Here is a 21,870-nt window from a genome sequence, read left to right as displayed (position 1 = left end):
TTTCCTGGCATGTCCATCACAAGCTTCCAAAATGGGCTGGCCGGAAGGAGCAGCTATGGACAGGCACGAAAAGGGCAGAAACTTGAACCTGCTCTTTACTTCTTTATTAAATCTATGAAGTGACAGAAGCACGCTCCCCTCCTGACAAAGTCTGAGGGTCTCTAGTGACATTTATGTCACTGGAAAGGCATATAATATGTACACTGTGGTTTAATTTTATCTTAATGAAACAATATACATATAAAACTATCCATTAAATATAAAACAGTGAAGTAATTTGCAAATTTTCCTACGGCATAATAAATTAAGCATGGAGAGCACTAAGGAATGCAATTTGCAGTCATTTATAATGCAGTGTTTTATGTTAATAATTCAAAATCACATGCTATTTGGAGACACTTCTAATTAATGTATTTATGAAATTGTGAACTGTGACTGTTTTGGTTCCATTTAGCTAAACATTTCAACAGAATGCACTTGCTGTTGTTTTGTGTTTGCTTAATGGCACCAGCAAGCATCAAATGTACAACTGGGGAAAGTTGGGGGTGGTATCTGTTGCAGCTTTTTTTATGTGTATGTGTTTTTGTGTGCGTGCTGTATACATGCATGTGATTACAGTCCTCATCTCACCAAGGAGAGGGAAGTTCTGCAATAATTTGAGGAGGAAATAAGGAAAGGAAAGTTTTATGGATGAATAATTAATTGCAAGAAAAGTTCAGTACCTTCCTAAAGAATTGCTAAAATATTCAGTACTTTTCACGTAGCAGATCTGTATACACTGACATTTCTCCTGACTGGTTAATTATGACTGATACAGCTCGTAAATTCGTATTCATACTTTTATTTCGATATTATTCAGCTTTTTCATCATACTAAGTATTTGTCGTGCTGCTTCTTTATCAGAACACTGTGATTCCCTGGAAAGTTACTCTCCTGAGAGGAGGCTTGCAGAGATTTGGGGGTATTGTGAAGTTTCAAGTACATGTTAAGAAAAAATGCACGTATCGGAATTTTTAGTAAATTATTACAAGTCATGGTCCTGGTTTTGAAAATGTCTCGAAATGAATGGTTTTCTAGGCATATGCAGAGCCAGATGCCAACAGTACTCTGTTGTGGCTCTGCAAAGGAAAGTGAGGGTAAAACTCTTGAAATAATTTTCAACAAACAATATTTCACTCAGAAAGGAAAAAAAAGAAAAAAAAAAAAAAGAAAGAAAACCTGAAACTCCTCAAACCCATCATAAAGACTCCTGAAAAGTCTAAGACGCCATACATGGCCCCATCCACATTCCAAAACTGTTCTGAGACTTCAGCGGCTGCTAAATCAAAATCATAATTCTCCTAGTAATTTCAAAGCTCACTTGCAGATCAGTAACTCCATGGTTTATTTCACCACTGTGATTTCTGTATGATTGTTGTTCTTTTTCTTTCTTGGTTGCTTGCCTTTTTTGCCTTTTCTTTTTTTTTTCTTTTTTTTTTCTTTTTAAACAAAACAAAACAAAACAAAAACAACTTGGGACAATATGTATATGGGTGGGAAAATATTTTAAAATTCTCATGGCCTTTAACTGTGGTCTTGGAAATTGACCAATGTAATCATTAGACTGAGAATTAAAGCTGTATTTTGACCACTTTGTATGATTTATATTTTAAACAATGTAGGAACTGTTATGATTTAGGAGGCAATATCAGCATCTAGGACCTATCTCCCTGTTACTTGCCATCATCTGCCTTGCGGTACTGAGTCTTTTTTATTTCTTTGGTATCAAATAACAGATATTGGCAACACAATAGATTAGCTGAGGGATAATCTTTTCAATCACACTGTAATAACCTGCTTCTTCTTCAAATGAAAAGCATACCCTTATCTTACTAGTTTTATCTATTACACATGCATTCAGAAAAAGTCCCTATATTTATGTATTTGTCTGCTTCTGTTTCTAGTCCCAGACTAAAATGGAATTGCCAGGAATTAAAGAACATAAAGATTCAGCTTTGGGTCGTGTTTTAGGTGAGTTATTTTACTTGAATGTCTTTTCTTGCTGGATTTTTACCTAGAATCTGTTTCTCACTAAATGAGATGGATTTGGGGAAGATTCCACAAATGAGGTTCACATTTCTGGGTGAAAATTTGTATCCAAGCTATACTGTTTCAGAACACCTTTAGTTTTAAAAAGCTTGCAATGCCAATCAAAGAGACCAAAGACATTGGAAATGTCTGTGGTGCATCAGTACAGGATTTATGGCAATGGTGCGTACTGGGAGACATCCTGTGAGATGTGGGGCATATGGGATAGATGTGCTGTGGACTTTTCTGACTAATCAGCTATTACCTGTTTGCCAGCAACCATGGTGGTCTGGTACAGTGATCCAGATGTATTTTGAGCTTTATGTTCCCAGGTTTATGGCTGAATCTGAATTTTATGGTTTATGCCCATCTCTAAAATTAATTTACAGTAACACAAAAGGAAAGTGCCTTTGCTTTTCCTTCCAGTTTGAATGCAACATTTTCAATTTACTGTGAGGCACAGCTTCTGTTTCAGCCCTGGAGTATTTCACAAGATTATGGAAGACTTGTTTTGAAAATCCTATCTCCAGTGGTGGGAAAATGGAAAACTTTGGAATACGTGCAATTTTCTTTTTTCTTGTAATTGTTTTGGTGTGATTTATAGGACTAGATCTACAGCTGCCTGTAGATGCTACTTACTAGAAGTACTCTAAAGCAAAAAAAACTGAAAACACAGATACAAACTGCTCTGTCTAAAGTGATGTTGTTATTTTAATAGTAAGTTTGTCTGAAAGTTATGTTTTTCTTTTCTAAAACACACAGGCAAAAATCAAGAGTAAACATATCAAAACCAGCTCAGTAACAACTTCTGGGGATGATTAAAAACCCATGCCTTTACAATTGGTATGTAATATCATGTGGTGTTTTTTTGTTTTGTTTTGTTTTGTTTTTCTTCACATTTTACTATCACAGTGTAGGAATCGTTTGTGTGCCTGAATGTAGGTACTTCTGCACGTATCAAGCAAGACTTAAATTAGCCAACATGTTCTGAAAAAAATAAGTACAACAAGCAAATCTAATAAGGATGTCTTACTGAACTCTACAAAGTGGCATGTGAGAATTATCTTTCATAAAATGTTAGGGATCGACAGAGAGGATGTGATTCTTAAATTGCTTTGGCTGATTTGAAAATTCAGCAGAGAAGCTACTGTTCCTTGGCATTTACTAATGGCATCCTCATTTTCTCCAGGATTTTTATTTGGTGATTTATTTAGATTTCATCAGGGATATTTCTGTAGGTACAGTGTTCTCCTTCTGGAAAGCCCTGTTGCTTTATGTCCTTCTCAACTGGATGACTTTTCAAAATAGAAAGCACCAAAGCCTTCAGGCCTTCAAAGATACCAAACATACGGACTTGAAAGGCACAAAAGAAATATGGGAAACTGAAGTAAGACAACTTGGGCTGGAAGAAGACATGCCTATCCTCATAACTTCACACACAACAGTTATTCTCATCAGCAAGATACTCTGGGGGAAGGACAAGAGCATAAGCATACTCCAGAGTTAAAGTATGGAAAAGGAGTAAGAATTATTGCAAACCACCTTGATAGACTCGGAGTAATCCTGGTGCAGAACAGATCTTGAGAAGGGGAAAGTTATGGGGGTCTGAACTGGCTGGAGACTGGATAAGAAGCAGAAGCTCTAGGTCTCTTCTGTCACAGGAACCCAGAAAAACCCCACATATAAATAAAAGAATTTCAAGGGGGTGTTGGTACATTGCTACCACAAAAAGGTAAATTAACCAACTGGTAAAAGGAAATTCAGCACCTGCTGCAAGGGCAGCATGGTAAGAAGTAAAGGATTTCGCCACTGAGCTTAATCCATCTCCCACTGAGTTCCCTGGGAATTGAATTCAGCCTTTTCAAGTCAGAGCAAAGGAAATTTTCCAAGCTGTTCTCAATGTTTTTATTGCAACAAACAAAGCTACTGGGTAAGGCATAAGCAAAGAAAATAAATAAATAAATAAATAAAAAGCAGATACAGTAATTACCAGCATTGTATGAAGTTATCTAGTAGCAGGCAACAACAAAAAAATGCACACATCTTCTGCTGAATCACCAAGCATTAATTTCAGCAGCGTTTGTGACCCACTGCATGTGCTTGCCACATACGTAGTATGAAGGAGGTTTACTAGACTGAGTATTTCATGAAAATGGACCTTCAAGTGCCAGGTTTCTAATATTCTTGGGAAGAGAAGTCAGGTAATCTGAGGAGGAGTATTAAGGGCCAGATTTTCATGATTAAGCCCCATGGGCCACTCTGAAGTAGCTGGGATCTGGCCTGTGGTCGCTACAGGCAAGGAGCACAGTGAGCTTAGCAAGAGCCTCTTTTTTGCGACTGTGGCACTTGAGAAACTCTTGAGGTAAATAATATTTTCCACATGCCATTTAGTTACTGGGGCACTTGAGAAAATATCTTTGAGACCATTAACCAGACTTGAAAAACTGGGGAAAACCACTGAATTGATACCCTGCTCTGCATTATGTCCTCGTCTCTCTCTCCCCATCACCTGGCTAAAGAGAACTTGGAGTACCTGCCTCGTAAAGCATCTCTCTCCCTCTATCCCACCTGTGATTCCATGCTGGTTTTGTTTAACCACATGGGATATGCTGGGAATTAACACCAGTGCATCCCACCACCTCTGTGACCTTGAATTCAAGGGGCCTTGGAGGGAGGTTTCCTGTGGCTGCACTGCTTCAGTAGTGCAAGGGGTTAACACAGACACCAGTGAGATAATGGAAAATCCTTGGGCAATCCTAAAGTACTGGGAGAAACCAGACTGGACAAAAAAAAAAAAAAAAAACAGCTTTGCTCTCTCCAGGGCATTTACACTGCCAAGCAGCTTATTTTACGTCCATGTATGATGTGAGCGCGTTGTGAAATGTAACTCACTCGCTAAACATTGTTTTGATGTGTTGTTCAGGACATGGGGAAATAGAAATGGACTGCATTCAATCCCTGTTAAAACAGAGAAACATCTTCTGCAGAATTTATTTTCAGAAGCTTTGCGCTAACTTCATTTTCTTATTAGCTAAAATTGCTAGTGAGCCAGTTTTGGTAATGATGCTAAATGCATTCATGGAAAAAATGTGTCTGTCTGTCTGTGCTCAATGAATTGCCTGTTGTGTCAGCTTAGAGAGAACAAATCTTTACTATGGGATCTGAGGATCTGGGATTATGCCCTAGAGATAATTCACGTGGGAAAAATGTTATAACATATATCATTACAAAAAGGCAAATGTACAGGAAGATAGCATGAAAGTGCTACAGGTAATTAGAGCTGCAGGAAAATAAGGAAAGGAATTCATAACATGCAAGAAAATCTGACGCTAATAGTTGTGATTGCTGAAAATTCAGACCCAAAAAAAAGGATATTGACTCTTTTGGGAATCAAAAGTCCAGAAGAATTATCTTGTAAATATAGATTTTGGGACATTTTTATAACATCGTGAAACATTATGAGAGATAAATTAAACTATCTAAAACACACTGGCTCATCAGAAAAGCATGTTTCCCCATCATGGTACATCGATGTTGAAGACTCGGAGCAGTATGTTCCCGTTTTTTCACAGTGTCTGGATTCCCTATTTGTACTACATTCCTTATAATACATCTGTAGTGACATGGACATGGTGCCCATCGCAAATCCTCTTCCTGAAGGAGGAGGTTGTGGGGTATCATGGGAGGCACAGGCCCATGGGAGGTAATGCAACACTAAGAGGCAACTTGGTTTAAGCTGGAACTGCCTCAGCATGAGTGTTTTAGGCCAGTCCAGGAATCCGAGGAATTCTCATTTGGCACAAGCCCAAGCAACAGAGAAAGTCTTTAATGTTATCTGTGACAGGAAAACAAACAAACATACAAACAAAACAAAAACCACAAACAAAAAACAAAGAAAATGTTGTCAAAAAAAAAGAAAGAAGAACACCTGGAAAAAAAATCAGCACTGTGGAAACTGCATTTTTAATGTGAAAGATGTGAAAGTCAGTCTGAAGAAGGGTTACCAAGCTGCTGCCTGGACAGTCTTCAGGGTAGTAGCCCATAACTCCAAGGAACCTGGAAGTTTAAACACTCATGAAGATGGTCTTTTTCTTTTTTTCCCACCTATTCTCCTGCGTGTAGCATGCATTACACAGCTTAAGGAAAGCTGGATCTCTAGAGGAACACTTGTTTGGAAGACTTGAGGAGTATGTGTGGACACCCTGAGTGTTACACAGATTGTAAGGTGGACTGCATTATTTAGGCTAAAAAAACATTCAGTGCTGGATCCTGTCTAACCCTGCAGCCTCGTTTTGAGCACCTTCTACTTGGATGTGAAGCCTGAGCTGTAACCAGCACACTGAGGTGCATCATTACTGGGGTGCATCGTTGCTGATGGGTCAGACAGGTACATGCTGTGGATTTTGGGTCAGCCCAGTTCAGGAGGCTGCTCCTATCTCACAAAACCTTGAAGAGGCTGAGACAAGGTTAATTTGTGGGGTGGGGAAAGTTGTCTCATGCTTTCTTTCAGTGAGCTAGAAAGAAAAGACCTGCATGGGGTAGTAAACTGCCACTGAAGGAAATGTTGGCATTAATCAAGCTGTCGCACTGATGCTCCTAGGAAGTTGGACTTTGGGCTGGCTGGCTGAATTTCTTTAATCAAGGGAGTGCCTCTCGACAGCACTACATTAATGCTGGTTTGATTTATTTTTCTGTAAGTACATAGGACTATGTTGCTTCTGTGTATCTGTCTGTGCATTTCTGTCTCCAATAACTTTGCAGTTTTCAAGCAAATTTGACATAGGAGTAGAAGTGTCTAGGTATTTGCCAGCTTGTTAGCTGTAAAATATCAGAGAGCTACACAAAACATGATAGCTGTGGATGTGTGATGGTTCATTTGCAAGATTATGCTATTGCTGTTCACTCAGGGTTGCCCTCACTTTCCCATTCCTCATTGAACCCTGTCTTCAAAAGCAGTTGATGAAGAGCAGAAGCAGTTCCTGCCAGGAAAGGGAACTGCAGGAGCTGGAGGGACACCTGTGAGGGAGTTCAAAGTCACAGCCTTTCATTGCTCACATCCTACCATCGGTGGAACTGCTTCTAGAGCTGGAAGGCATGGTAGCTGAACTCCTGCATCACTTTTAGGGCTCAGGGAAAGGAAAATGTCTGCCCTGCTTAACAAACTTGGTGAAAACTGGTGGTTTTCTGCTTATGATTAGTTCAGCCTTATGTGGGAAAAATACTTTTGGAAGTGATTTTATTCCTTATAAAAAAACCGTCCATAGTTACTGGAGGGACACAGGCCAGCTTTTGTTTTGTCTCCTCTACTGTTCTCCACTGCTTCACACACTCTTGAAAGTGTTTTACTGTGTCATTACTGATGGAGCATTTCTCTTGTTTTTCCCATTCTGTAGTTACAGTGCTTTTTCTCTTGAGTTACATGACATAATGTTTTGCCTTCATGCGATTTCCTCTCCACCCACCTCTTAGTCAAGAATAAGACCTGTTTAGGTGTCCAGTGCTGTTTCTGTTAGCTATGAAGTAGCAGCCATGTGGTACACTTTCCAACTTCTTTCAAAACCTTATCCAATATGTGCCAAAAACAGAGAGATGAAGTAAATAAAATGAATTAAGTTCTTTAGAAGTCCTAGCTGCCCTTCCACGTTTATGACCTTTGCATAGCCTCAGGAAAACTTTGCACTCAATTTTGGTCTTTGGTGCAGCTGTGCACAAAATGAGTAGGAAAAATACTAAATGAAAATGGCAAGTAGGGACACCTCTGCTGCCCACATTTACAGGTGACTGACTGCAGTGGTGTGGAGGCTATGAAGAATCATGCTCCAGAAATGTTCTTAGGGACTGCTTGTGTCTTCAGCCTGTACGTACAATTCTACTTGTCATGTCACAGGAGATCAGAAGCCAAGTCTGTGGGTAAGCTGGTGGGTCATATCTGTCCCACAGTGCAGAGACAGATGCTTAGGTAGCTGGCATCAGAGTAGACATGCTGATGCCAGCTGATACCAGTAAAGGATGCTGAAGTAGCTGTGCATCTTTGTGCCAGCTAGAGAGCTGAACCAGGAGGAACCCTGAATAAGGCATCCCCCTTGGTGGAGCTCCCTCCTTACTACCATAAGTACCTCTGTGTGACAACGTGAATAAAGAACTAGGAGAATAAAAACATCAGTTGTTGTCCAGGGTGCTTACCTAGCTACGGACTGAGGAGGGTAAGTGAATGAGAGACTGAACCATGTTCATCATCCACAGAGTGAAAAAAAACCACTATATTTTGGTACCTGCTTTGGTGAAGAAATGTTAGAGCTCATTCACTCTGTCTTGTATGCAGCACTCCTCGCAGCTCTCTCCTGCTGAGGCAAAGAAAGTGAGTAATATGAGTAGAGGCTTCTATCCTGTGAGCATTTTTTGTGGGTTTAAAGTAATGTTGGGTTGTAATGGCCTTATGAAACATTTTTGCTCAGTATGCTATACTCCAGAAGCTATTCTATAACACAATAATTATATATGTGCAGAAGGTGTAACTCGATTTCTGTACATACAAATCTGTTTTCAAGAATTCTTGTTATATAAAATTACATAGGTTTGTATCAGAATAAAATCTCTGTATTTTAGCTGACTGTACGTATTTTACAAGAGTTAAGTGGTATCCCATGCTCTGCCCACCCCATTCTTTTCCTTTGGCTTTAATTTCATTTGCTTCATTCAGACCTGAGGTCAAAGAATTTTTAGATTTAATATATGTATCCTGATGGGTATTCTAAGCACGTTTTTGAATCTGGGAATTTAGAAGGATTCCTCTGATGTGTGGAGCTGTATGTCTGAAAAGCCTCAACCTGAACCATTCGGACCTGCAGGCCTTACACTTATGATCACATGCTTTTGTTAATTTGTGCATATGCTTATGGTTCCCTTCAATCTCAGCAGCTGAAGGAATTTAATGTCTGAATATGCTGTTCAGGGTTTAACTGGAGGAACCCAGGTTTTGTGAATGCTGCCCTTGGTTCACACGATGTTATCAAATGGCGAAATGCAAGTGCCCTGTTCTTTCACTCTGTCATAGGTGTCACTGTAACACAGTTATACACCTCCCTTTTTGTGTAACAGCATCCTAACCATGCCTTTGAAAGAACTGAAGTCTTTTAGACCAGCGAGTTGTGTCTTTATAATGCCCGGGGAGCAGAAGCTTTCTGTTCTTCAAGTAAAAGTAAAACAAACACCTCCTTGTAATTAAGATTGAATACCCAGTCATTATTTCCACCCCTTCTGTGTTATAATACTGTAATGCAAGACAGCAGTGTGTGCTTAATACTGTTTTCACAGCACCAGGACTAGGATTGCCTAGCTCATCTTCTCTCAGCACAGACAGGTGAGACTGTAGGCACCTCTTGCTATGGCTGTGCGATGCCACATGATGCAAAATGGCTTCTGCCAGCAACGCTGCAAATCTGCTTTGTTTAGCAGAGAAGCACTTCTGTAAGAAGCTTGATAAATTGTCTTGTCACACGTGGATTAGACTATTGATTTACCAACACTCTTTGTATGTTGACCCAAGAAAACATAGCGGATGCTATTTAGAATATTACTAACCCTCTGCCATATGCATGTTGTCTAGCCTACACTTCAACCCTATCACCTCTCAGCAGATTGCTTTAGACAAGAGATCTCATGGGCAGGGAATCTGCAATGCATATAAGCTTACTTGCTCATTTAATACAAGAGAGTCCTAGACACTGACCTTGTCTATAGCTTCCAGCTTGGCAGGGCTGTAACACTGCAAAGACCTGCAAATCCCTTTTTAACAAGGCTACCTGAACCCCATGGCCCAAGTCCAAGCAGATGAAAACTCGAAGATGTCCAGCAGACCAGTTGCTTACACTATTAAGTAGAAAATTGCCTGACGCTGCACATGTTGGTGTCTGCTTACATGATCCAGTACCAACCCCCAGCATAATAGCATGTCTGTTGTCAGTTCCCCAAACACTGTAAGTATTATTCTGTTAGTGAACTGGGGGAAGGTGTTTTACACGGCAGATATGGAAATACAAACATTTACCCAAGATGCCTCACGATTTGAAGCAAAAACCATATTCCAACAAGCAGAATGTTAATTTTGATTGTTTGAAATAGGCAATTGTTTGTCTTTGGGCCCAACGATCCCCAAAGAGTCTCCACGTGAATGAGAAGGAGTTTCTTTGTCCGTGTGATTGTACCATGCCATTAACAGCTGAAGAAGATTTGAAGATCTATGAAGGTGTTTGGGGAGCACCTTGGGAAGAGAAGGTGTGGTGCCCTGTTCCTACCAGCTACTTCCCAATGCCTTTTCCCTTAGCCCAGCAGCAAACAGAGGGGGGCTGGATAAAAAAGTGAGCAATGTGAGCAACTGGCTGCAGTGGAACTGTTAATTGCCTACAGGAGTTTAATGAGTTATGATGGCAGCCTTCCTTTAGCTGACATCAGCATTTCCAGTGGCTTTAGCATCAGCAGGACTCATTTCTGTGTATTTGATATTTCTGGGCTTTTTAATCATTTTCATAACCACTGTATGAACTGTTTCACGGAAATGCTATTGTGTACTTAATACCAGCAATCAATGTCAAATTTGAGGAAAAAACAAACAAATAAACAAAAAACCACCACACTACACCCAACAAACTCTTAAAAACATGCATTTGGGCCTAGGGCAAAAATAGGTAATAATGACTAGGCCTAAACTGCAGTTCAGCAAAACTCTTATCAATTAGGGGTTACATTTTAATGGAAATAAAACCAAAGATCATTCCCACCTCTGGTTTACACAGACCAACGACCAACAAAGCTCAAAGTAGTGCCAGTTTTAAGTGCATGAGATTTCTAGTAACAAGACCTTGCTTTCGTCTTACCTAGAAATAACCTGTGTGTTACAAATTATACCTTGTTTTATTTCATCGGTGATAAGGGAGGAATTCCACAGAAATCTCTAGGAGTTACATTTAAAAGCAATAGCCCAGTAACCTGGGAAATTTGCTACTCTACTGCCTATTATACATATATATATATATTATATTGCCTATTATATATATATATTTAAATATTTCCAGGGCTAGGGACTTCTGAACTGCTTAGAATTTCCTTTTTTTTTTTTCCCCTTCTTTTGGTGCTGCCTTATGCATGATGTTACTCAGCTTCTATCACATTAGGTCAAACGATGTCCTATTGCAGAATGTGATATTCCCTGGTACACTGTGCAATGTAACAATCTCTTCAGCTTCTAAATAGAAAGCGACAAGTACTCTTGAAACCTGGATATTTTGCTGCATTGTTGTTTAAAGATTTGGAGTGCCTGTTGACATAGCAGTTAGTCACATATTAAGTCTTCATATAACAACAATAAAGTGCAAAAACTCAGTATCCACAGTGGGTATAGTTAAAATTGTCATCCTGTTGTTAGCTTTACATTCAGATCAATTAAAAATCAAACCACTGAAGTCCCTGCAAGACCACCAAAAGCTAAGCCAAATAAACTCCTCTGAAGTCACCCTCTGAAGCTGGTGGAAGATGTGCTCCAATAGATATCTGAAGGGTAGGGATTCTGGACAAGAGTCCTTGCGTAAGAAACCATGGCCTCCGAGCCTGCTAGCTCCAGGGACTGACAGCCAGAGCTGCTCAGCTGCGTTATTCTATGCAAGCTGGAGGGGGAAAGTCACAGATGTATAGACAAAGGTGGTGTCCTTTGTGCAGCAGGCTCTGAAAAATTCAAGGACATCACCAGCATCGTGAGCATGTGCACAGAAGAGGAAAGCAAGCAAGCGTGGGAGTGGAAGGGCAGAATACCTGGGTGTGTAGGTATCCCTGGCATGCAGGGACGGAGGTGGTATGTAGTTGCCATATCACTGCTGCTGATGTAAAATTTCTGCATGTATCCCAACCACATGTAACAAAATAACAAGGTTAAAGGTATAATGGGTATGGATTAGTTTGCAAATCCTATTTTGTAATATGAAACATGGCTAGCATTGTGGCTTCTAGGCATGAGAAATTAAACTCAGGAATGAAAATCAACAACCTGTGACTGTGTGAGATTAGAAACACTGCCCACAAATTACACCAAACATTACCAAAAGAAAAAGAAAAGCAGTCAATCAAACTGTTGCTGGGCAACCAGCAGATAACTTGTCATATAGAAGGGAATTATGCTGCTCTGTTGTCCACAGTCACCAACATAATGATCTCCAAGCAGGCTCCATTCTGGCTTCAGCCTTGCAGGTTCTTTTGGTGCACAGATATCCCGAGACAGTTGATACATGAAGACAGATGGGCAAAGTACCAGTGATGAAAAACACTGCCTGCTAAGTTTTATGGAAACTAGTGCAAAAGGATATTCAGAAGTGAAGTCTAATTAGAAGAACTGCTTGCTGGTGTGTAGCTTTCTGGGTATTTGCTGTTCCCTATTTGGGCAGAAAATAAAACATTTCCCAAAGTAAGGAGGGAAAATATTTCTCATGGAGAAGGCTGCATTTTGTCTGGATTTCATTCTCTGCTTTTGAGAACAGGGCAGGGTAAATGATTTGATCTTTGTAGGCTGACTGCCAGTTAAAAAAAAAAAAAAACAAAAAAACAAACAAAAAAAACAACTCCACAAAATTCCAAATGCCCAAGCAGTACTTCCCAGAACAGCTGTTGAAATTTTTGTTAGTGATAATCTCCATGTCTGATTCAATGGATTACATAAATATCCCTTACAACGGAGAACACTGTCAGGAGAAACAGGATTCCTTGCCTCAAAAGGTTCTTTAATCAGCTGTTGAAGATACTTTCTGAAAGATCACAAACCTTTTCGTCAAGCATGTCCCAACTGTACATTTTTACCATCACTGTTCTTTTCTTGTTGACAGTCTTCATAGGTAATGTTTGATGTTTCTCTCCCAAAGGATCTTAAGGGTTCTAAGTAGTATGATCTCTCCTCTCCTGTCCTCTCCTGTCCTCTCCTGTCCTGTCCTGTCCTGTCCTCCCCTCTCCTCTCCCCTCCTCTCCTCTCCTCTCCTCTCCTCTCCTCTCCTCTCCTCTCCTCTCCTCTCCTCTCCTCTCCTCTCCTCTCCTCTCCTCTCCTCTCCTCTCCTCTCCTCTCCTCTCCTCTCCTCTCCTCTCCTCTCCTCTCCTCTCCTCTCCTCTCCTCTCCTCTCCTCTCCTCTCCTCTCCTCTCCTCTCCTCTCCTCTCCTCTCCTCTCCTCTCCTCTCCTCTCCTCCTTTCCATTTATATAATTTCTAGTGACATTCAAAATAATTACTCATTATCATCAATGCCACTGCTTTTCATGGTATCTCTCTAAATTTCACAAACAGTCCCTTTGTCTCCTCATCTTAACTTCTTGTACTGGTCAGATTTGAGTATGGCCTATGAATCTTTTATATTACTGGGCTTTTTAACACATGCGTTTTTCAGCTGTGCCATCTTTCAACTTTTCTTTAGTACTTTGCATGAGAATGAAGGTGTGGTGGTTTTATTGTATGTTACCTCCAGTTGCTCTATATGAGTGATTGGAGCAATTTCTGCCATATAAGTGGCATCAATGCTCTTCTGAAAGCTGTATGTCCACCCTTCCTCACACAAGAAGGAATGAAATCTAGGTTTTTGTGGCTGAAGGGAGGACACTAGACACTCTCATGCCCTTGCACAAGACCAGTTCAAATGCCCCCAGTGCCAGCAGTGACAGGTTTTATGCAGTTTGAGCTCTGTTCCTATAGGAGTCTTTCCAGCTGCACCGACAAATAGACCTTGCCGTGCAGCCATTCCGGTCATGCTCGTGTCAGTTGTGACTGGTTTTGAACTCAGGCATTTGGTACTTGGACACTTCAACTCTAATCCAATTTTCACTTAAGAAAGAGAGAGAGAGAGAATGCTATTTGTTCATGGTCATCATAAAAACATAAATCCTGCTGGATCTCTTCAGGGAAGACTTGGCTCAGACAGGTACAAATGCTCCAGAGAAGGTTAGCACAGACCTGACACTCCAGGCTTACCGCTGCTGCCCTTTACTCAGTCACCCACAGCTACAGTAATTGGATCTTTAGGTACAGGTTAATGGGATAATTAGCCAAACGAGATCAAATTCGTACGCTGCGTAGAAATGGATGGTTGCTGTCTCACAGCCACCTGTTGTATGCTTCTAGGGCAACCTGCATTTCTTTTCAATGGGCAATAAAGTAGGAGATGAATTAGATGTGGGTGATTCTGCCTGCTCATGGTGGTGAGGACAGCTTCACTTGTATTGCATTTTAAAAAGCAAATAATACAATTAGCACTTGTGGCTGGAAGCATATTGGCAGGAAGGGCTTCTGCTCATTGCTCTCTCGAGGCAGGCCAAGCACTCGAGCCTCAACAGCCTCCACAGCTTCCATTCAAGGCCATTTGTAGGAAACAATGCTGCCAAGAGAAGGGCTGTCTGCTAAACTGTCCTCATGCAGAGGACCCTGAAGACTCCTAATTTTTGGTAATTTTGTACTAGAACTGAAATAAACAGTTTGGGTCACAGGGAGCTTGCATGTAGACCTGCATTTCCTCCTAATGCATGGTTGACATAGATCTGACTGATGGATTGCCTTGCTAGGGTGAGGGGGTAGAAAGCATACATTCAGATCTAAACAATTCCAGGAATCTTCCTGAAGAAAAGAAAAAAAAAATTAGGTTTTAATTTAGGTTTCTAGGACTACCATGAATGCTTTGCATTCAGAGATCACCTTTTGCATCATGGCATTAAAAATCTTGGTGACATGAATGGACTTAGATTCTTATAAGAGTGTTGCCGGAGACTGTTCTCCTTACACTGTTAGACAGAGAAGTCTACAGAGTAATTTTTAACCAATGCTAGAAAGATATTTTGTGGTAGATTTAGGAATGCCATCCCAGTCTTCAGACTTTTTCTACTGACTCAAGAGGCCATCTTCAGCAAACTGAGTGATTCACACAGAGTGGCTTGATAGGAATGTGTTTGAATGAGCTTCCTGTCTATTTGTCACAGTTTATGGCTTTTTAATAACAAATCATGATTACTCTGAATTATTAAGCCAGAATTCCCCATAAATCTTTCCAAACCAATCTCTATTTATATCCTGGGGAGGAACCTGTTTGCTGTTTTTGTTCATTCCATTGTTGTTAATTCATGGATTATTATTAGATAGCTTTAAAAAAATTAAAATGGTGTCAGAGAGAGGATTTTGTTTGCAAACTCATGGCTTTTTAACCTCTTTTTTTTATTATTATTATTTTTTCCTGTGACAGAGGGCCTTCATGGTTTATGCTGCAGGTTCCTTTATGTGGTGTGGAGACTTACTACTGATGGTGTAAACTTGCACCCAGGAGAGCAAGGCATCTGCCAAGCAGCAGACGTGACTCCAGCGTGGTGCATCCAGCTAGTTGTAACCCAGCCCAAGAAGGGGATAATCTTGCTGATGAAGTCCGGCACACTTGCAGCTTGCCTGCCAGCAGCACAAACTAACTTAAAATTAGATCAATTATCTCCATACTACCTCAAAGTCACACCTGACATTACAGTAGAGACACAGACTAGATCCATTTTTTTCCCATTTGCTGCAATTAGAAGCAGTAGCTGTCAAGGAGCTAGAAATAATGTGACATCTATGCAGAAAAACATCCTGAACAGCCAACATGGCTTCAGCAAGGGCAAATCATGCCTGACCAATCTGGTGGCCTTCTGTGACAGAGGGACTGCATCAGTTGACAAGGGAAGACTGATCAAGACTACTAGGACTTCTGTAAGGCCTTTGACACAATCCCACATGACATCCTGATCTCTAAATTGGAGAAATACAGATTGGAAGGGTGGACTATTTGGTGGATAAGGAATAGGCTGGATGGCCCCAGCCAGAGAGCTGCTGTCAATGGCTCTACATACAGGTGGAGGCTGCTGATGAATGGTGTCCCTCAGGGATCCACCTTGGGAGAGGTGGAGTGGTGCAGCTGATACATCAGAAGGAAGGAATGGCATCCAGGACAAGCTTGAGAACTGGGCCCACGTGAACCTAATGAGGTTCAACAAGGCCAAGTGCAAGGTGCTGCAGCTGGGTTGGGGCAATCCCAGGCATGAAGACAGACTGGGAGAAGAACTCACTGAGAGCAGCCTAGCAGAGAAGGACTTGGGGGTTCAGGTGGATGAAAAGCTCGGCATGAGCCAGCAGTGTGTACTTGCAGCCTAAAAAGACCCTGGGCAGCCTGGGCTGCATCACCAGAGGGGTGGCCAGCAGGTGGAGGGAGGTAATTGTCCCCTCTGCTCTGCTATTGTGAGGCCTCACTTGGAGTGTTGCATCCAGGTCTGGGGCCCCCAGCACAAGAAGGATGTGGAGCTGTTAGAGTGGGTCCAGAGGAGGGCCACGAAATTAATCAGGGGGCTGGAGCACTTCTCCTGTGAAGAAAGGTTGACAGAGCTGTGGATGTTCAGCCTGCAGAAGAGAAGGCTCCAGGGCGACCTCATTGCAGCCTTTCAGTACCTAAAGGGGGCTTATAAAAAGGATGGAGAACAACTTTTTACATGGACAGATAGTGATAGGACAAAGGGGAATGGTTTTTAAAAAAAGGGGAGATTTAGATTATATGTTAGGAGGAGATTTTTTACTCAGAGAGTGGTGAGGCACTGGCACAGGTTGCCCAGAGAAGCTGTGGATGCCCCATCCCTGGAGGTGTTCAAGGCCAGGCTGGATGGAGCTTTGGGCAGCCTGGTCTGGTGGGAGGTGTCCCTGCCCATGGCAGGGGGGTTGGCACCATGTGGTCTTTAAAGTCCTTTCCAACCCAAGCCATTCTATGATTCTATGAATACATTTAGACTTTTCTTTCTTGCAAAACTCGCAGAGCATCTTGTTACAAGCTTAGAAATAACATGGATTTGTGAAGGCATACAGAAAGAAAGGATGTAGTGAACCTTTACTAAGACTCTCTGAAAAGTTAAAAAATAAATAAATTAAAAATTAGAAAAAAAAATCAGGTTGTGTTTATTTCCAGTAATAGACTGCGGTTTTCAGTCAGCTGGTTTATGAGAGAGTTGGGACTGAAAGCTGTGTTTTTCTTAACTGGTTCAGCCTCTCCTATACGTGACCAGCATGGATCCAGAACCTGCAAGATACTGATAAATCTATCAGAAGCAAAGGCATTCATCATCTCATAGAAAGTGCTCATTGTCTAGTAGCACGAGGCCATGATGTTTGTACAGTCTTCTAAATTGGTGAAAGCATTAATTACACTGAATAATGGTAACCCTGGTATCTTGGCAAACATCTGAAACCTTGGATAATTATAGTTTCTGTTAAACAAATTTTAGTTCTTCTCTGGATTTTGAGTTTAGGGGACAGAAATAATTTTCAGATAACCCAGTGTCTGAGAAACCAGGATGTGAATAACTGCAAGTTTACCTGAGCTAAAATGACTGATATACAGGAGTAAATGACTTTTTCTAATGACTTCTGATGAGATCATGTATTTTTCCTAACTCTGAGGAGATGGAAAGCATTGAAATTCAGTGCAAAAACAAACCAAACAAACTTGCAAAACACACTTCTAGCAAAGGAGCGCAACATAACGGAACATGAAATTAAAAGAAAAAATGGAATCAGTCTTGATGAGGATTGGAAAATCTACATGTCAGCAAAAATAAACTTGTTACTTAATAAGGTTAATAATAGATAAAGTCCCCTAAAGATAAATTGCTATCACAGTTGACGACCATTTTATTAAAATGTTAATGGCCTGAGGCAAAAGCAAACTGTTCCCTTAATCTGCCAGAAGAACTGCTTTCTCAGGAATTATATACGCCAGAGCACTTGGGATCTGAGCTAACTGTAATAAGCATGTTTGAAAACTGGAGCATCCACAGCTTGTGAAATTGTGACTAAAAAAGAGCGGGTCTCACATGTCTCAAAATGGCTGTGTCCTTCTCTGCCAAACAAAACTTTGACTTGCATTTTAGAATGAAAGTCTGTCGGATTCAATTGCTGCAGTCAAAACAGCTGAAATGTCAGTGACTGAAGAAAGGATTTTCTCTTTGCCTTCTCCATACAAACTGTGAAAGAGGTGTAGCCTAACAAATACAATTCCTGTGGTAGCAGACAGAATGAAAACAAGTTTTCATCAGCATCTCTAAGCATGGCAAAACTACGAAGCAACCTAGCAAGTATGCTAAGCATTCAGTGAATTGTGATGGATTGCAGTATGATTTGTTTGGGCTGAGAACATCAACAAAAAACCTGTGAGGATTTGACAAAAGCTCAGCTGTGAGAGACTTTTTCTGTGAGCATAATATCAGCTCGAAACACAAAGGAGCTGGTGAAGTTGAGTTCACATCTTGTCTTTCCTTGTGACACATGAAATGCATATTCCTTAAAACCTTTGGACACCTGAGCAATGAGAATGGAAAGGTAAAGCAGAAAGTGTTTGTGATGCTAAATGCTGTATTTCTTCTCAATTTGTCTAAATGGCAAAGGTACAAAAAGTACATAAAAGCTATGTTATCAATATACGCCTAAAACCCAAATCTCCTCTCTGAAAATTTGCATGAAATAAATGAGAATGAGAAAGATTAACTCAGTTTAGCAAAGCCAAGATTGTTTCCACCTTTGCGGAGGCAGGAATATCCTGATTTCCAAATCATTTTAGTGTGGGGGACCCAGGAACCTGGGATGCTCTGGTTTAGTTCCACGACTGAAGCCTGTTCATGTGTGCAGGAGGCATTCATACTCTGTTAAGTCTGGTTTGGGGAGGAATATAGTCAAACTTTATTTCCTTATGTCTTTCTGTTAGCGAGGTCTGTGACAACAATGGGGGAAGTTTTGCTGTAGGTTTTTGGGGCAGAGGGACCCATGTTCCACTACAGTCAAGGGGGACTCTGGGAAGAGGCAGAAAAGGCTTCACCCTGACCCAGAAGGAGGATGTTGGTATGTGTGTGCAAGTATGCACTCGAAGTCCCCTAGTGAGAAAACACAAGGATTTATGCCATCTTCTTTTTGGTAGATTTTTTTCTTATTGTAACCACTCTTCATATCCTTAACCTAAATTCAGTTATTAACATGGGTTCTCCGCTTTTACTCAAAGACTGCAACTGGTTTTAGATGCCTTTCTGAAGGGAACAGAAGGCCCAATATGCTGAATGGTGCCACTTAATAGGGAATTCTGCTGACTCCCTGGGGCCCAGGTTAGAGATGTGAAGAGAAAGCTTCTGTCCTGGTGTGGCCCTCAGATTATTACTCATTATTGATTCACATAGGCTGTGTTGAAGTTCGAACAAGAAATTCATGGGCAAATGAGAGAGTTCAGGGCCTTGGGACAATCGGTTAAGAGATCAAGATGACAGGTAGTGTTTTCCTCTATGCCTCCAGTTGCAGGGAATGATGAGGGGAGAAACAGGACGAGACAGCAGATCAATACCCAGCTCCAAGCCTGGTGTTACTGGCAGAACTTTGGTGGGTTTATTTTGATCACGGGTCATTTTTCAATGGAGGATGACCTGGGCAACTACAGGCCTGTTGGTTTGACCTTGGGGCTGGGGAAGGCTGTGGAACAGATAACTTGAGTGCCATCATGCAGCACATACAGGATAACTAGGTGATCAGGCCCAGTCAGCATGGGTTTATGAAAGGTGAGTCCTGCTTGACTAGCCTGATTGCCTTCTGTGACAAGGTGACCCACTCAGGTGGGTAGCCAGGCCCAAAGAGTTGTGGTGAATGGAGTTAAATCCAGTTGGAGGCTGGTCACTATTGGTGTCCCCCAGGGCTCAGTACTAGGGCCAGTTCTCTTTAATATTTTTATCAATGATCTGAATGAGGGGATCGAGTGCACCCTCAGTAAGTTTGCAGACGACACCAAGTTAGGTGGGAGCATTGATCTGCTTGAGGGTAGGAAGGTTCCTGAGGGTAGAGATCTGTATAGGCTGGATCGATGAGCTGAGGCCAACCGTATGAGGTTCACCGAGGCTAAGTGAGGTCCTGCCATGGTTTAGGGGTAGACTTAGCCATGGTTGAACTTCAGGGTCTTGGAGGTCTTTGCCAACCTAAATGGTTCTATGATTCTATTTAAAGTGAAGCTTTGTCATGTCCTTTGTCTTTATAAAACAAAAGACTAAGGTTTCATGGATGTGTATCTGTTAGCATCACCGTGCTTTTTGTAGAACTTTCTGTGCCAGTTGACAGCATACAGAGACAGCATACATACTTTGGTGTGGAGATACAAAATAAGATCTGTAATGCTGTCTTTTTTTTCTCTTTGTCACACATGTACATACACTTGTTATCCTCTAGTGTCTGGTTTCCAGGCCAATTATTAGCTTTCCTTTAGAGAAACTGCAATTTGTTGGGCCCAATTGATTTAACTACCTTGCTACACCTGCAGTTCATTTAGTCATTTCCTTCCACAGCAGATATCAGTCTTCCTGAAAAAAATGGGATATTTTTTTTTCTTTCAGCTTTAGTATAACAAAAATGGTTACTTTGTGTTTTCTATGTGAGTAGCATTGTCAGCTCTGAAATAGCTTCTCTTTGATATATAAATTACTACCTAATTGTAGTTAATAAACATAATGGGGCAAAAAAAGATGGTGTCTGGGGGTATTTCTGCACAGATTGAAATGAGCCATGCACTCAAACACCTTTCCACCAGTGTTGATTGCACCTATTCCATTTGAGGCTTTTGCTGTGCTTGGAAGAGATTAAGTTCAGGTCATCTGCTCATGGGCTAGCCTGTTCTCAACTATGCCTGATTTGTCTGTGCTGCATCAGGATATTAGGTCCATGCTAAAGCCCTACGAGTGCTCTCTCCCACCATGAGAGGCTCCAGAGCTGAGCCCATCTTTGTGCTTGAGAAAGAACCATGCATTTGCAATAGGTCCCCTCTGTGCTTAGGTGATAGGATAAACACTTTCTGTGTGTCTGCCTCATTCTATTTTTTTAATTAATTTATTTTTTTTTTTTCTCCAGAGAACAACTCCAAATGTGTGTTGCCTGCTGAGTGTGGCCCAGCAGCAGCATGTGCAAGTCTGCCCTGTGCATGGGAGGCTGGAGGACAGCAGGTAAGCGATGGCATCTTCCTTGATAGCAACCACCTAATATGCTCCTTTTTCAGTCCTAAGTAAATCAAGCTGTTTCTTCAAAGCAAGAAGTAAAGGCAAGGATGCAGAGTAAGCAAGCACTGCAAAATTTTTAACAAATAAGATCATGTCTCTTGTGGGGAAAAGAAGCCTTTTATCACCTTTCCCTTCTAACCTAATGGCTGATGTGCAATGTTGCAAGAAAGTCAGAAGTGGTACTGTTTGGTGCTAAGTGGAGGTGAGAGGAAGTAGCTAAGCTGCTGCACAGCTTTATTAGATAGCAGCACTTCCATGTTGTGGTGTCAAGAAATACAGTGCAGCAGCACAGCCCCCAGAGTTTGGAGTTTGTTTATTTATTTATTTATTTACCTATTTATTTATTTATTTATTTATTGTAGCTGACATCACCCACTTAAAAAGTGTGCACTGGACTGGCTCCTTTTTGCTTTTGCAACAGCAGCAGTGATTTTGCAATAGTTGTAACATCATTCAAAAGCAGCAGCATCTGGAAAGGGTGTTGGACAGCAGACTTTCAGAGGACCTCCCCAGAGAGCTCTGCAGCAAGTCTGGTGTGTGGTGGGCTTGTCTGCCTGGGATTGTGGATGCAGCAGAGGGGGTATGCTCTCCATGCTGGAGTCAGCGGCCACAAAGCCGCTGGAGGGGTGGCAGGGACTGTCGTCCATGCGCCGGGGCTGGCCTACCAGCTCTCACCTGAAGGTGACAGCTTCTTGCCTGGAAGAGCCAAGTCAGG

The 21,870-nt window shown here is 41.4% G+C and overlaps 1 long non-coding RNA gene across 1 annotated transcript; it reads left to right on the top strand.

Moving 5' to 3' along the window:
• Nucleotides 1-538: 538 nt before the first annotated feature.
• On the top strand, nt 539-21,636 carry LOC136790068 (uncharacterized). Its single transcript, XR_010829297.1, has 3 exons — nt 539-2,010; nt 2,830-2,910; nt 21,010-21,636. It is a non-coding gene; the product is annotated as an uncharacterized lncRNA (long non-coding RNA).
• The last annotated feature ends 234 nt before the right edge of the window (nt 21,637-21,870 follow it).

This window comes from Anser cygnoides, chromosome 2 (genome assembly GCF_040182565.1).
Source record: "Anser cygnoides isolate HZ-2024a breed goose chromosome 2, Taihu_goose_T2T_genome, whole genome shotgun sequence".
Lineage (NCBI taxonomy): Eukaryota > Metazoa > Chordata > Aves > Anseriformes > Anatidae > Anser > Anser cygnoides.
Note: the sequence above shows the minus strand (reverse complement) of the source record. Positions and strands in the feature narration are given on the sequence as shown.